We start from the raw sequence: 15,970 nt of genomic DNA, 5'->3' as shown, positions 1-15,970 counted from the left end.
AGGCCACTCTGTACTATTTTTTTGTAACTGCTCATGTGCCTATACTTCAAAAAAAAAAAAGTTTTAAACTATTGCCAAATTTCCATCTTGCCAGGGAAATGAACTTCTGGGCTTTGCAGCTGATAACTTTCATCCAGCTAAGGTCCCTCTTGGGGTATTGGCCATCACTTTGAAGAGGCACTGATGTATGAAATGGGCACAAATTGTTATCATAGAAGGACCAACAGAGCATATCCATAAACCTGCATAGAGGGTCTACCTCATGTCCTCCTCCTGGTATGTAGCCGAGGGCCAGGGTGTCTCTGAAAAGCTTCATTAGAAATGAAAGTCAACCTGTTAAGGAAGACTCCCAACTGCCTCTAGTGGCACTTATCCCCTGCAAAAAGACAAACTCACCAGGTGACAGGGTGAGTCCCAGACAGAGGTCTGCAATGAGCAGGGAGGAATTAGCCGTGCTCCTTAGCTGGCTGCTGCCTTTAGATGTTTACTTACACACATCAGTGCCAGATCCTGACAAGGACAGATTACCCAAGTGCTGGCTTCTGGGAAGGGAACGTGCAGTGGAGAGAAGAGCAGAGCAGCCTCATTCAGGTGAGCAAGGCCAGTCCCAAGCGGAGCTCTAAGAGCCTACAGGGCCCCTGTCATCAGGGGGGACTGCTCACATGCTCACCCAGGAAATCTACTCTTTGTGAACAGCCTTGAGCTACTAGGAACATTTCCAAAATAAGACATTGATTTGAAGGACTGATGGAGGGTGAAAGAAAAAATTGAAGATCTGTTCGGAAGGCAACTAACTGCCTGAAACGCAATCTCTGCTTTTTGTTTGTTTCTTTGCTTAGAGAGAGAGGAAGGGAAAATAGAACCCTGATAGCTTCACCTAGTTAATGAGGCTGATCCTGGAAGTTTGTGGAACCCACTTTGGCCCATCCTACCCAGAAATGCCCCAGTCGGTATTCAGAGAACAGAACCTGGTCAAGGTGGTATTAGGAACAAGGTTGCAACTTTGAAAAGATAGAGCCCTGCACACAGCATGAATTCGGAGGTGGAAGAAGATCTGCTAAGGGAATTTGGGAAGACAAATGACAGGGCAGGGAATACAAGGAATTCTCGCACGAGCCATTTCATAGACAACCCCAAAACTGACCATCCGTCTTCTGCCGTCAGCCTACCAAAAGCCTTGTTGGCGTCTCTGAAAATAGATGGCTAAATAAGCCTAAGCTTTTTTGGTTCATAGAATTGGTGAATCAAAGGGGCAGAAGATTTATCTCATGCCTCTAAAGATCATTTATAACTTGGCTAAGTGGCCCAGGATAAAACCACAATAAAGGTGATTCATGCAGGAAATCCATTCTGTTGAGGCAGAAATGAAAATTCACATTAAATCACCGTCCATTCTGTGCACGGGAGAATTGGAGTGAGCCAAGCTCAGTGGATTCCCAGGCACACTAAAGGCTGAAAACCCATTGTTCTTGGAAAATGGGGGAAATGAGACTCCTTTAAAGTGGGAATGCAGCCTCTGGCTCTGAGAGCAGGGAGGTACTCCTGACCAGGGTGAGCTGCCCAGTGGCCCTGCCATGCTGGTTTCTGGAACTATATTCCCGGATGGCAGCCAGCCTGGGGATCTATTCAATTACCGCAAGATCCTTGCCAGGAGGCTTTTATCAGCTGCACTATTTATCAAGACAATTGGACCCAGTACAAAAACCCACCTTTGCAAATTGCCATGAAAGGGCTGTCTATGTGGCTGAATCAGGGATGTCTGCTGCCTCTTGGCTTTTGGACTCAACTGTACAGTTATTGCATTTTCTCCTGGCTGGGATCACCTGAAAATATTGTTGTCCCCTATCCTTCACCTTCCCTTTTGGTCCAGAAGTCTAATGTATTGAGGGATAATCTAAGCGCAAAAGCAAGCTCACGGAGCAATCACACATGGGCCCATTATTTTGCACATGATTTATTTTTTGCGTGACATTAAAGTCTTCTCAGTCTCTTTCCCTAACCTTCAGCTAGAACCACACTTCTTCCCTTTTTCCTGCTAATGATCTATCAGATCTCACTGTTGGGCATTGGTTATGACCAAGTGAGATGATTTCCAAGCCCGCACCCTCGCTTTTCAGTGAGAAGTGGATTGATGCTTCATCGGAAGGCCTCAATTTTATTGTAAATTAACAAAAAAATGTAGAATATTTTTAGTACATTTAGTTTGGGATTTTCCTTCCCCATTGGTTCTTTATTAGCCTTTATTCATACAGTAAGGTTGTATGCAACTTAAAATACAGTTATTCAGTCATAATGAACAATACCTAATGCAACTCGGTTGGTAGCAATGGAGTCTGAAATGGAGATAATCCACGAGTACATACACATCAGTGTGGTACTTGCCACAAATCACTGGTGCTCCTCTGTTGTCATGACTGAAAGCTGACAGTGGCCATTGTGACACATTCTAAAGGGTGGCCTAAGCAATTCATCCGGAGTTGTGATAAAGGTAGGAATTCCATCCATGATGGATTTAGCAAAAGCAAAACCTCATTAAAGTAAATCCCCTCCTCTGAAAATAAGTTAAATCTATTAACTGATTTATGCTCTTGTCAAAAGTGCCAATGTCCTTATAGGTGATGGTAAGCTATCTTGTCTATTGACAAACACTTGAAAACTGGATTTATATGAGAATCATTGGCTTTCTTGAAAAAAAAATAATTCATGTCTCTTCTTATGTACTGCATAAGGGACGCACCCTGCAAACATCAGCAATAAAGAAGGCTTATTTTATGGTAAAAGCAATCTGGTAGATTGTAGGTAGAACATTACATTTGTCTGGTCATACAAATCTTATGGGCACAAACTAAAACATACTGAATGCGTCAATTAACCAGAGTTCCTATTGGATTTTTTAAAAATAAAAACTGTTTCTCATGGCACTACAGTCAGTACTTTGATTCGTTCCCCTTTCAAAGACTAAGGGAAGGGATAGGCCCCTGGTAACAGGCTGTTGCCCATCAAACTAGATGGAGACAATTAATTTAATGAAGAGTTTCTATTTAGGAAGAAGCAGTAGGAGGAAAGGGCAACGGTGGGAGCTTCCACCAGGTTGGCTGGTGTTTTACAGGCAGGAGAAGCAGCTGGAAATTTGGATGATGGTTTTGAAAGCCTGATGATAAGGAAAAGGTCACTAAAATTGAAATGGTGGGTGGGAAAGTGGAGCAGACCAGGCTAACGTGGCAAAACTGAATCATCTCGTGTGTGTTAAAGCTTTTAAGGAACTCTTTTCTTTTTGCTTCAAACAGTTTGCTCTTCTCCCTAGTGACTACTGTCCTGTGAATGGCATAGATTATTTGCCTCTTTTCTTCCACCTAAATCAATTCTAAAAGCAATTTTTTAAAGTTCAGTTTATATGATAAGGAATGTTCCCATCAGACCTGAGTCATATTGCGAATGTGTGTCTTTTGCTTTAGTGTGTAGTTTTTTTAAGCCAATGTTGTTCCCACACTACCTTAGAAACAATGTGTGTATTTACAAAAGTAACAAACATTGTAGCTTGGAAAATTCCTTTGGCACAGACAGGAGTGTTCAGCCACAAATGCTTCTGACTTAAAACCTGAACCAAATAAAACTTGACAGCAAGGCAAAATATTTTATAGGCAAAGTGACATTTTATAATAAGGGAATAATAAATGCAGAAGGGAAAATGAACCAAAGCTGAAATATCATCTGAGATCCCCTGGATACTAAAGGGAGGTGAATCTCATTTAGACTTTTCCTGTTTTTATTACACTAATAATTATGTCTATGACTGAAGCACTCTTAAACTTGGAGAACTCCCGTATTTCTAATTACGTGGTCACATATCTCCAATCGCATGTCTCTATGAGATCTGGATGACGCAGTGGGAAGCCTTGGTCGCGTGGTAAAATGGATGGATATGGAAAGAAAAGTGATGGAAAAATCACAGAACCACTTGATCAAGCACTTCACTTTGCAACCAAATCAAGCAATGTTTAAATCAACCTGATGAACATAATACAACCCAAAACCCATCTACAACTGGACATTAAATCACATTACAAATGGAATTAATAAAGACCAAGTAAGCTTACTTGCCAATCTCCTGTCTTCTACCCTACTACAAAAGTCAGCAACCACTGTTGATTTGCGCATTTAGGAAAATCAGCAAGGGTCTATCAACCACCTTTCTAGTCCATAGGACAATTGTAAAGAGGATACAAAACATTGATGTGTTAGTCTGGGAAAATAGAAATAGTCAAGGCTGGTTTTAACACAATTGGGTTAGACTAGGATTAAAAGAGAGCCAGGATTGCAAAGCAAGTTGGTGTGTGGATCTTCCCACAGTGCCAGGAGACATGCATCTGCCTTTCTTTCCTTTTTTTAAAATTAAGTTTATTTATTTATTTTGAGAGGTGGGGCAGAGAGAGAGGGGGGGAGAGTGAATCCGAAGCAGGTCCTGCACTGTCATCGCAGAGGCCAACACAGGGCTCGATCTCATGAACCATGAGATCATGACCTTGGCCAAAAGCAAGAGTCAGATGCTTAACCGACTGAGCCACCCAGGTGCCCCACATCTGCCTTTGTGTAAGCGTTGGTGAAGTGCACTTTGGGTTCACTCCAAATGGATGGACTCCAGGCTGGGAAAAGCCCACAGTCCTCATGTTCATCACTCAGAAATAGATATTTCCCCAAAAGAATGACCATGGTATAATACTGAAGAAACAAAACAAGGCAAACAAGAAACTTACAGTCATCAAATCACTAGATTAAACAATGACTTTAGCTAATGTATTATTCATTTGACAGACATTTATCACTTGGCCTACTTTTCCATGGTAATATATGGAGTGCTGGAGGACAATTGGAAATGATCTAAGCATCTTATCTCTGGATATTTGGTTTCATTAGGTCTGGAGTGGGGTCTAGAAATAGATCCTATTTGTTTGCTTGCTTGCTTGTTTTAAACTCCTGAGAAGATTCTAAGGATCCACAAGTTGGGAACCCACTGATCTGACAGAGGTTTTCAGTCTCTGTGTTGCCTGGTAAGTCAGAGAGAGCAGTGGGAAGGAACCAGAGCTGATGCAGAGAGCATTGATCATAGCTCCAGTCTCTGAGTCTGCAGGACAGCAGCTATAAAGTGTGTTGCTGGGGAAGAAATTCAGAACTTTTTATCCAAACATTACGTTACTATTTAGAAGCTGTGTGACCAGGAACAAGTAATTAAACTTCTTGAAGGGGTACTTATCGCACCCCCTTTCAGAGTTGTTAAGCATTCTAAGTGAGATTGTAACAAGGCCTGCTCTGGTGCCTGGTCCATCATCAGGCTTAGTTTCTGTCCTTCTCCCTCACATAAGGTGTAGCCCTTCTTCCCCTCCTCCTTTAATGTTAAAAATTGTTTTCATTCTCCACAACCCAATCCCAACCTACATACTCCATGAAAGCTTTATGACACCTCCACCACTCCCACCACCAAGGCTCACTGACCTCCCTCCTCCTTGTACTTCTGTGGCCCTTATATTCAGGATCACATAATCTGATACTTAATTGTCCTCCAGTCTCTTCACGAGTATTATTTTAGTTTTCCTGGCCTGGCTCTCCTTGAGCACTCAGACAATGTTTTCTTCATAGAGGGGCAAAAGAATTCCTTGTTGGTTGATCGAAAGTACCTGTTGGGCTGCTTCCATAAGAGACATCTAATGAGGAATGGGAAACCCTCATTTTTCTGTCGACATAATGCAGTGGAGACCAGCCAACATTGCTACGGCTTCTGTAGGCATTAGTATTCTGAAATAATCATCAGAATGCCAGTCTCCTTCCACCCCCACTCACTTGTTTTGTTGGAAAAATGCAAAACCTGCATTTTCCATTAACCACATCTAACTCTATGCACAGAGTGAATGCAGTGTCTGTGTTTAGCATCCCAAATGTGATAATTATGCATTATACTTACTCCATGGCTAAATCTTACATTTCTATACTAAAACACAAAGGAATGACTAAATACTCTAGTGTGTTATCTTGCTCTTCCTTACCATTGTGGGTTTTCTTCTTATCATCCAGATTGGCCCCATGCTGAAATGCGCCTGTAAAAATAAGTAAGAAACTTCAGATGTATACAAGACTTAAAAGGTGAGTGACGAGAAGAGGTGAATTGTAGGGACATCTGTGCCAGCAAACACATGAGCATATTGGAAAGAGGTAGCATTGTGTGTGTGTGTGTGTGTGTGTGTGTGTGAGTGTGTGTGTGTACGCCTGTGGAGAAAGCAGATTTTTTTTTTTTTTAATGAGGAACAAAAGCTGGGTTATGTAAGCAGCACTGTTCAAAACAGCTTGTATAGCAAGAATGGAAACAAGGTATGAATATTCATAAGTAAAATGGAAGAAGTGTTCATTTGCAAGGAAGTGGAGATGAAATTCTGCATATTGTTTGACCACAATTTTACCCAGAAAGCTTTGGATGTGTAGATCACACAATATGTCATACAAACATAAAACCAACTAACCCCATTGCCTCAATATTCCCCTTCTTCAATACACTAATAACCAGTTTATTAATATTTCTACGTGTTATTCAGTCAGGTTGTCTTGATTTTGATTCTTCCACCTCTGGATACCTAAAAGTGAAAGAAGAAAGAGATAATAAAAATAATCATATACAAAGATTAACTCCAAATGAATCAAAGGCTTAAATGTAAGCCAAATCTATAAAATTCATATAAGAAAACATAGGGATGAATCTTGGTTACCTTGGATTGGGAAATGGATTCTTACATATGACATCAAAAACATAAACAAGATAAGGAAAAAATTGATAAGTTGGACGTCACCAAAATGAGAAACTTATGTACTTCCAAAAGATACTATCAAAAAGGTTAAAGACAACCTACAGAATGGGAGATAATATTTGAAAATCATATATCTAATAAGAGTCATGCATCTAGAGTATAGAAAGTACCCATGGGGATTCTGTATGGCTCAGTTGGTTAAGCATCCAACTCTTCATTTCAGCTCAAGTCATGATCTCGTGGTCTTGGGATCAAGCCCTGCATCGGGCTCCATGCTGATAGAGCCAAGCCTGCTTGGGATTCTCTCTCTCCCTCTCTCTCTGCCCCTCCACTGCTTTCATGCCTCTCTTTCTCTCTCTCAAAAAATAAAGTATATAAAGGACCCCTATGATGCAATAATAAAAAGTGAATAACCCAATTAAAAATGGGCAAAGTATCTGAGTAGACATTTCTCCAAAGGAGATATACAAATGGCCAATAAGGACATGAGAAGATGCTTAACATCATAGGTCGTTATGGAAATGCAAACCAAAACCGTGAGGTACAACATCACACTCACTAGAATGGTAATAATAAAAAAGTCAGATAACAAGTGTTGGTGAGGAAATGGAGAAATTGCAACCCTTATACACTGCTGGTAGCAGTTCCTCAAATGGTTAAATATAGAATTAGCATTTGACTCAGCAATTTCACTCCTATGTATATACCCAAGAGAAATGAAAACATGTCTATGGAAAAACTTGTATACAATATTAATAACACCATTATCTATAATAGTCAAAAAAATGTAGAAACAATCCAAATATCCATCAGCTGATGAATAGATAACAAAATGTGGTTCTTCATACAATGGAGTATTATTCAGCCATAAGAAGGAATGAAGTACTGATTACATGTTATATCATCAATGAGCCTTGAAAACGTTGTGCTAAGAAGCCAGTCACAAGATCACAAATCATGTGGTTCCATGTATATGAAATAGCCAGAATAGGCAAACCTCTAGAGATGAAGAGTAGATTAGTGGCTACTTAGGGTGGTAGAGTGCATAAAAGGGTGATAGCCGAAAAGATAATGGGGCTTCCTTTTAAATTTTTATTTATTTTTGAGAGAGAGAGAAAGAGAGAGCAGAGGAGGGAAGAGAGAGGGAGAGAGAGAATCCAAAGAAGGCTCTGCACTGTTAGCACAGAGCCTGATGCAGGGCTTGAACTCACAAACAGTGAGATCATGACCTAACCTGAAACCAAGGGTTGGACACTTAACTGACTGAGCCATCCTGGCTCCCCAGGGGCTTCCTTTAAAAGTGATGTAAAATGTTCTAAAGATGACTGTCGTAATGGTTGCACAACTCTGTGACTATACTAAAAACCATTGAATTGCATACTTCAAATAGGTGAATCATATGGCATGTGAATTATGATTTCAATAAAACTGTTGCAAAAGAAAAAAAGAAATGAAGAAAGAAAGAAGAAAAAGGAAAAAAGAAGTACTCACCATGATCTTGGGCTCTGTTAGAAGACCCAAACTTTTTATCAAATGAAACTCTATCAGTGAAATTATCAATAAATTGAATGATAGGAACAACATGAAAAGAAAATGATCAAATGAAACTCATTCCAACCTCTAATGCATTCCCTAAGTCTTATGTACTGTCATGTAACATTTTAATGATGGGGTCTTAAGCAGTGATATTTTTCCCCCCTCAAGTAGAACTTTGATCCCTCATACATTTGCCTTGAAAATTGGAAGACTCAAAGCAAAGTTGATGTCAAATGGCAGACTATATTATAGCATTTGTCATAGCATTCAATCTGTGGAGCTTAAGTTTGGTAGTATTTTTCTTTTCTATATGAAGCCAAGAACAAATTGAGTAACCTTCCAGAATTTGATTAGGAAAAAGTTTTAACTTTAGGATGAGGTACAGTAAGGGCACAAATTAAATACACTTCAACCTGTTCACAGGATTTAGATAATCAGCCCAGAACTGATCTGTTGCCTCTGTTTTCAAACTGCATTCTATGGATCCTTCTGTGGAGGAAGGGATCCAAGGAGGGTGTGTTCCAGGTTTCTCCATCCAGAGAAGCTCCACTTCTATCTGTTCTAAATGTAGAATTTCTGCTTAACAAGATTCTATGGCTAAACAAGTGTTGAAACATGGGGATCTAGATCATTTTAATTAACAGAAGCATCCTGAACTTTCCCAGCCTCACAAAGTTTTTGTAAAAACATGAGCCCAGCTTCACTCACAGAGGAAACGTCACCAGTTCACAGAAGACCTGCCTCCTGTAAAGGACTTCCCACCCCAAATATTTCTTGGAGTCTTCTGGAGGCATTTTGTACATGTTCAAGAACAGGTCACCATTTATTCACTCAACAAGCATCAGTTCTGTGTTTGCAACAATCAGGTAAGGACTTTCTGCCCTACCCTTACCCTGTCCTTTGTTCTTTTGGTCAGGCAAGACTACCACTTTTAACAATGAGGGAGAGATCATCTTTCCAGTCCTTTTTCGACCAGCTATTGATGAAGAGATGCCATAACACCTGGAGGAAATTAGGATTCTCCCTAATCCTTTCAACACAAACATGTGACAACAAGATGTTCTGGCTGTTTAAAAAAAATCTAAGGGGAACCTGGCTGGCTCAGTTGGAAGAGCATGCGACTCTCAATCTAGGGGTTGTGAGTTCGAACCCCACGTTGGACATAGAGATTACTAAAAACGAACTAACTAAATAAAAAAATACAGTATACAATTCAATGTGTTCTTTTTTAAAATCTATACTGCCTTGGCTCAGAGATAAAGCAAGATTTTTTATCACACAGCTTTAGACTGTGGAGTGTGAAAAATTAATGAAATTTCATTGTAGAATAAATGGGCTTTTGAAAATCTAACTCAAAATGAGCCATTGCTGGTTTCATGTGGCATCTAACTAGCAGTTTCTGACGTGGCCTTGTCTGGTTTCCCACTGAAACACCCATGGAAACTCAGAGAACAGTGAACCCTCAGACAGCTCACCTATTACTAGAGTATGTATGGCACCCGCACTAACTTAATAGTGGAGTTAATATTTGAAGAGCCGAAACCTCCTTTGGGGGAGCCAACATAATATTTTGTGACTGAAAAAGCTTCATCCCTCCCACCCTGCCTCAGAACCTGAGTCTCCCTCAGTCATCACTTGGACAAGTGTTCTGCCTTTCTCCCATCAGGGAGGCCAAAACCAACCTTTTAAACCAACCTAGTTAGAAAATACTGGGTATTTTGATTTTTATCTCTGTATTTATATTTTTGGCAATTGCTTCTATATGCTTTTGGCCAGTACTATGGTGAAATTATCTTAAGTTTAAATTATGATAGAAGGAATTCAATTTTGTTCACTGATGCATGTCCATTACCTAGAACAGTGCTCTGCAAAGAGTAGACAATTAATATTCATTGTTTGCATATTCGTAAGTAATTAGTTTTAAAAAGTCAATAGGACCACAGTTAACTTCTAATCACACTTGTGCTTTAATTTTTGAAGAGAATTTAGGCACAGAATTCTTTAATAATGATTAAATAATTTCATAAAGAATTTTATTATGAAATTCACCAAGAGCTGAGAGAAATAAAAACCAGGAGTTGATTGAAAGAAGGAATAGTCCATTGAACAACTAGAGTACTAAAATAGCCTTTGTTTATTAGTGACCTTCAAGGAATCAGCCCTATGTCCTCTCCCCGCCTACCAAAGCAAGTGTTAAAAAGCCCACTCATTTGCCAGAGCAGAGCTGGGCTCCCAGTCAATGCCACTGACAGTGGAAGGAAGAAGAAATAATTACTTCTTAAAGCCACACATTAATTTAAGCACTTGGGAAAATTCAGTTTGTGAAAAATAAAGAATGAAATGGGAACAAAAGAAAAACCATGTTTCATGTCAGAATGGAAAGGTTAGAGACAGAAACAGCGAACAGAATGGAGTGTGTGGAAACACAGTGAGCTGGAACCAGTGGGAAGACCAGCCTCCTGCTGCAGCATGGCTGGCATTCACCTCCCCACCTGTGAACGGGGACGTTACACTCTGCACACTGCTACCACCCGCTTTCCCTCTGTATAGACAAGGTGGGGGATGCTCACTAACCCCCTGGCAACCTACTTGTTTGAGGAAGGACGTTAAAATCATGACTACTGTTTGAGGGTTTGAGGGCACATGGAGTTAAAGGCAGCTCTAGGGCCATCTTTATCCTTCTCTTTTCAACCCTGCACCCAACTCCTGTGATTTCTATGTATAAATCACCTTCTTCCTTTACTTCCTCAGCTTTGAAAGATAAACATGAAATACTAGATTAAAATGTTTTTAATTCTGCCATTTAAAGGTGCTTTGGGGGTCGCCTGGGTGGCTCAGTTGGTTAAGCATCCCGCTCCAGCTCAGGTCATGATCTTGAGGTCGGTGAGTTCCAGCCCCATGTCGGGCTCTGTGCTGACAGCTCAGAGCCTGGAGCCTGTTTCAGATTCTGTGTCTTCCTCTCTCTCTGACCCTCCCCCGTTCATGCTCTGTCTCTCTCTGTCTCAAAAATAAATAAAAACGTTAACAAACAAAGGTGCTTTGGAATATAGGTTTTATTATTATTTAATATGGCAAGGCCACCAGATCTGAAGTCAGCTGCCACTGAAAAATAGTTACACCTATAGATCCCAAGAGGCGGGGGTGTGTCATGCAGTGGAGGGCTATGTGGGGATGTGCCAGGGTCAGTCAGGAGGCAGAGGGAGAGGGGACAGTTGTGAACCAGAGCTTTTACTGTGATTTCTGTAGGAAGGAATGGGCCTGGCATTGTAAGCAGGCTTAGGATTGGCTAGTTTGGACAAATTCAGTGGGCTCTGGGGCACAGGGTCTGTCCCTAGTTGTCTGGTACCTCGTCCTGGAGTACTTACGCAAGAGGATAGCGGCCCAAAGTGTGAAAGCCAGAGACAGGAGGTGGTGGGGGATAATGGCTCTGGACTGTTGGTTTGCATTTGAAAGGCATGCTCAATGTCCAGTTGTTAACTGTCTCTAGGTATTGGCTAGCCCTGGGAGGGATACTTCCTCCAGGGTCAGCCAGGCCCCAGATGTCAAAGCATCAGAATACAGAAAATAAAAGACATGTTTCATACAAAAGGCACTTGCATAGATTCAGTTTACCGGAGTAATAAACCCAGCATTTCAGCTGGTGACTTCCATTATGATGTGGAACTCCAGTATTGAAAGGTCGGGTTACCCATACATTCAAAACCATAAAAAGGGTTTCAAGCTGGATGTGAAGAAACTACTTCTATTGCAAGGGAACCATCCTCATGCTTGCCCTGGTGATTTGCTCTATCTGAGTACTAAGAAAAATACTTCAGGAGGATGCTTTATGCTTTATTATTGACCATTAACTTGTCATACCATGAAGGAAAATGATGATTTAGGACTGCTGATAAGAGCAAGAAGATTTTCTCTTTATCACAAGGTGGAAATCCAACCTAGTGCCTCAATAGCAGAAGATCTTACCACTCAATAGATGTTCAGAGCCTTGCAGAAATGGACCTGCAGGAAATTACTTTCATGGAGGAGGAAAAAAAATGACATCAGGTTATTGGTCCCAAATGGCTCATCCTAACCTCCAAAAATAAAATACAGATGAAGATGTCAGGAGATAGGAGACATTCAACCACATTTAAACTAAGACTTTCTACCAGCCTATTATTGGAGTTTGGAAGGAATTCTCTCTAGCACTGAAGCTGATGGAATTGGATAGAAAAATATGATCAGCGACTCATTCAATGAATGCCAGTTTGCCATAAGGTAGGAAGTGCTTGCCTTCATCTTGCACAGTTTATGTTCTGGTTACTAAAACCCAAAAAGGGGATGTATAGATTTTTCTTCCTCTGGACTGAATAGGCAAGCAAAACAAAAACAGAAACAAAATATGCCCATGGAAAAAAAGGTATTACCAAGGGATAAAGAATGCCAAACAAGATGTCAAGAACTCCAGAGGAAAAACAAGCTTCTGAAATGGCTTTATTTCAGAAACCAAAGGAAATTGTTAAAAACTGTCAACCTCAGCAGGATTAAAGGAGACATATCCTTCATGAGAGAGAAGCAGAAAAATAAAAAGAAATAGACGAGTCTGAGATGCAAAGGGAAACAAATAAGGAAGGTATTCAAGAAAACTAAAAATGTAACACCAGAACCGACACAATTACTGGGAAAGAACAAAACTGCTAATTCAGAAAATCAAATCAGTAATGGGGCAAGATTAAGAAACTCTTCCAGAAAACAGAGAAAGAGAACAAAGAAATAAAAAATGACAAGACAGAAGATGATAATAAGTGTCTAGGACAGAAAATAGAGAGTTAACAGAATAATTATATGGTGTACCTGAAGAGAAATTAGAAGGACAGAACAAGAGCAAGAATCAGACACAAATGTATAAAACTTTCATAGACCAGAAAATACGGGGGTTTATCACATTTCTATAAACTTATATACATTTTGACAAAATATTTGCTTTACAAGAACTACAGGAAAATAAAAAATAAGCCTATAAATTGAAAAGTGGGTTATGTGCAAAAGATAAAAATCAGGTTGACCTTAGCCTTTTCCTCTGTGACACTAAATGCTGAAGACAAAATATTGGCAGAATTTTGAGGTAGAAAATTGAAATGTAAGAGTTTTTTCATATGCAGGATTGTCTTCTCACAGTGTGAGGTCAACACAAAAATATTTCCCCAGTTGTAAGGGCTCTGAAAATATATTATTAGCTCCTTACCTTTTTATTTAAAAAAGGATATATTCCTTCTGAATGAGAGAAAAACAGGAATAAAGAACTCAAGATCATAGATTTAAAGTCAGCCAATAATGATATGTGCCATTTAGTTTCAGTAACTATTGAAAGTTTAGTTACAATAGCAAACGAAATTCTAAAATAATTTTTGACAGAGGAAGATTTATATGACAAAACAATAATTTAATTCCCAAAATCTTTATAAAAAACTGTTTCAAAACCTAGGAATTAGGGTGATTATGGTGGAGAAAAAGGTTTCTTAATTCCACATTTCATTTAAAAGGACTCAGAGGATTGCTTTTCATTTTTTAGTTTGATGTAGGAAGATTATAGTTTTTTTATGTTTATTTAAAGAAACCTTAAAGATGGGGTGCCTGGGTGGCACAGTCGATTGAGCATCTGACTGTTTTGGCTCAGGTCATGATCTCACAGTTCATACAATCTACCCTTCGTCAGGCTCTGTGCTGACAGCATGGAGCCTGCTTGGGATTATCTCTCTACTTCCCTCTCTGCCCCTCCCCTGCTCGCACACACTCTCTCTCAAAATAAATAAATAAACTTAAAAAAGAAAAAAACGTTATGGGGTGCCTTGGTGGCCCAGTCAGTTAAGCTACCAACTCTTGGTTTCAGCTCAGGTCATGATCTCATGGCTTCATGGGTTCGAGTCCTGCATCGGGCTCTGTGCTGGCAGCATGGAGCCTGCTTGGGATTCTCTCTCTCTGCCCCTCCCCCACTCGTGCTGTCTCTGTCTCTCTAAAAATAAATAAACTTAAAAACCTTAAAGATAACTAACAGCAACACAAAATGACAACATATATTACCTTCAAATCAGTGAAGATAAGTGCAGACATATTGTGATGTGATCCTAGTTTTAGTTATAAAAAATGTCTAGGAAAAATGTATGTAACATGTATTTTTTTTCAATTTTCACTGTTTCTAAAATGAACATATATTAATTTTAAATGTAAAAAACATTTTAAAGGAGATATCTTTCATATATAAATGAAAAGAAACTCATTGGCATTTTCTAACCAGTTTCTTTGTTTGCTCTGCACAATTCACCATCAGAACTGTCCTTATGTGCAGAATCAATTAAACATCCCATGAGAAAATGGGCTTAGTGAAAACTTCCATCTGGACTTTTGGAACAAATAACCTGCATCACTTTAAACAATGATTTGCATATCAAACATCGTTTGCACAATATTTGAACTGAGGTTACATAGAGGCATCTTCTTTTTTTTAAATCCTAGAAAAGCAACTATTCACGTACTTTGATTAGATAGTGATCTCTTTGAAGCCTGAGATTTTTTTTTTTTTATTCCCACTACCCAGCCCAGAGCCTGGTTATATGTTTGTCACATTCAAGTGAAATGAAATGACATAAATGAAAATATCCTGCCAGATGATTGTTGCTGTCACCATGTTCATTCCCATTATTGATCACAAGGCATTGATGTCACAGCCTCAAACTTCTCTAGTCGCATTTTGGGCCATTCCAAACTATTTCTCCCTCCATATTTTTGTAAAGTTTACTCACACCTGCAAAACCCAGGTGGTGTTTGTTACTATATATGCTTTTAATTACCAGTTGCTTAAATGAGCTGTAGTTGTGAAATTGCATTTTCTGCTTAAATTTAAAACTTTTTTCCATCATCTGATTTTTATTTAGGTCCTGACTTTTCTTCCCCCAGGTTCTATGGATCTGCATTAATTTTATTTTCTTTGGAAAACTTGTTGAAGCTAACAATTTAAACATGGCAGGCTTTTTCACACCCCCAGGCCTTTGTTTATGCTGTTCACTTGGCCCAAGTGTCCTTCCCCCCCCCCCCCCCCCCCCCCAGCACTTTTATACTCATCTGAATTCAGATATCACTTCCTTGATTAAGCTTCTCTTCCACCTATGGGTTTCCATTGCACATTGTACAGTCATTATAATGTTTATCAAGTAGTGCAGGGCCTGTGTCCCCTCTGTACCAGACCCATTCTTAGAACAGTATAACATGTGCATTTGATAAACCCAGTTTATGTAGAGTTGTGTGGTATGGCCTCTCCCAGACTCCCAGGATGTGACATTGAACAGGTAATGAACCATGATGTGGTACTATCTTCAGGGAGCTCCTGAGCTTATCTAATAAGATAATGACTAGTTTTGACCGAGCCATGACCAAAATAGATGGAATGATATACGTAGGGTGTGTGTGTGTGTGGGGGGGTATCTACTTAAGATATGTAGTCAAGGCAGATCTACTTGAGGGCAAACTAAGGCCAAGGCCTAAAGTACAAGAAGGAGCTAGACATGTAGAAACCAGGCAACTGCCTTCTAGGCAGAGAAAAAAGCACGTGCAAAGGCCCCAAAGAAGGTATAATCTTGCCCTGTTCAAGGAAAAGAAAAAGCTTAGTA

The 15,970-nt window shown here is 39.8% G+C and overlaps 1 long non-coding RNA gene across 5 annotated transcripts in view; it reads left to right on the top strand.

Moving 5' to 3' along the window:
• The window catches only part of LOC125930868 (uncharacterized), an 81,224-nt gene that overhangs the window by 61,796 nt on the left and 3,458 nt on the right, over nucleotides 1-15,970 (top strand). For 4 of the 5 annotated variants that reach the window (XR_007460276.1, XR_007460278.1, XR_007460275.1 and 1 more), the window contains 3 exons: nucleotides 4,915-5,048; nucleotides 6,067-6,135; nucleotides 9,244-15,117. The exons of the other annotated variant lie outside the window; for it this stretch is intronic. This is a non-coding gene — a long non-coding RNA (uncharacterized LOC125930868). Of the gene's footprint in view, nucleotides 1-4,914; nucleotides 5,049-6,066; nucleotides 6,136-9,243; nucleotides 15,118-15,970 lie in introns of those variants that run through there. 5 annotated transcript variants of the gene reach the window in all.

This window comes from Panthera uncia, chromosome A2, assembly GCF_023721935.1.
Source record: "Panthera uncia isolate 11264 chromosome A2, Puncia_PCG_1.0, whole genome shotgun sequence".
NCBI lineage: Eukaryota > Metazoa > Chordata > Mammalia > Carnivora > Felidae > Panthera > Panthera uncia.
This window is presented reverse-complemented; position numbering and strand designations above follow the sequence as displayed.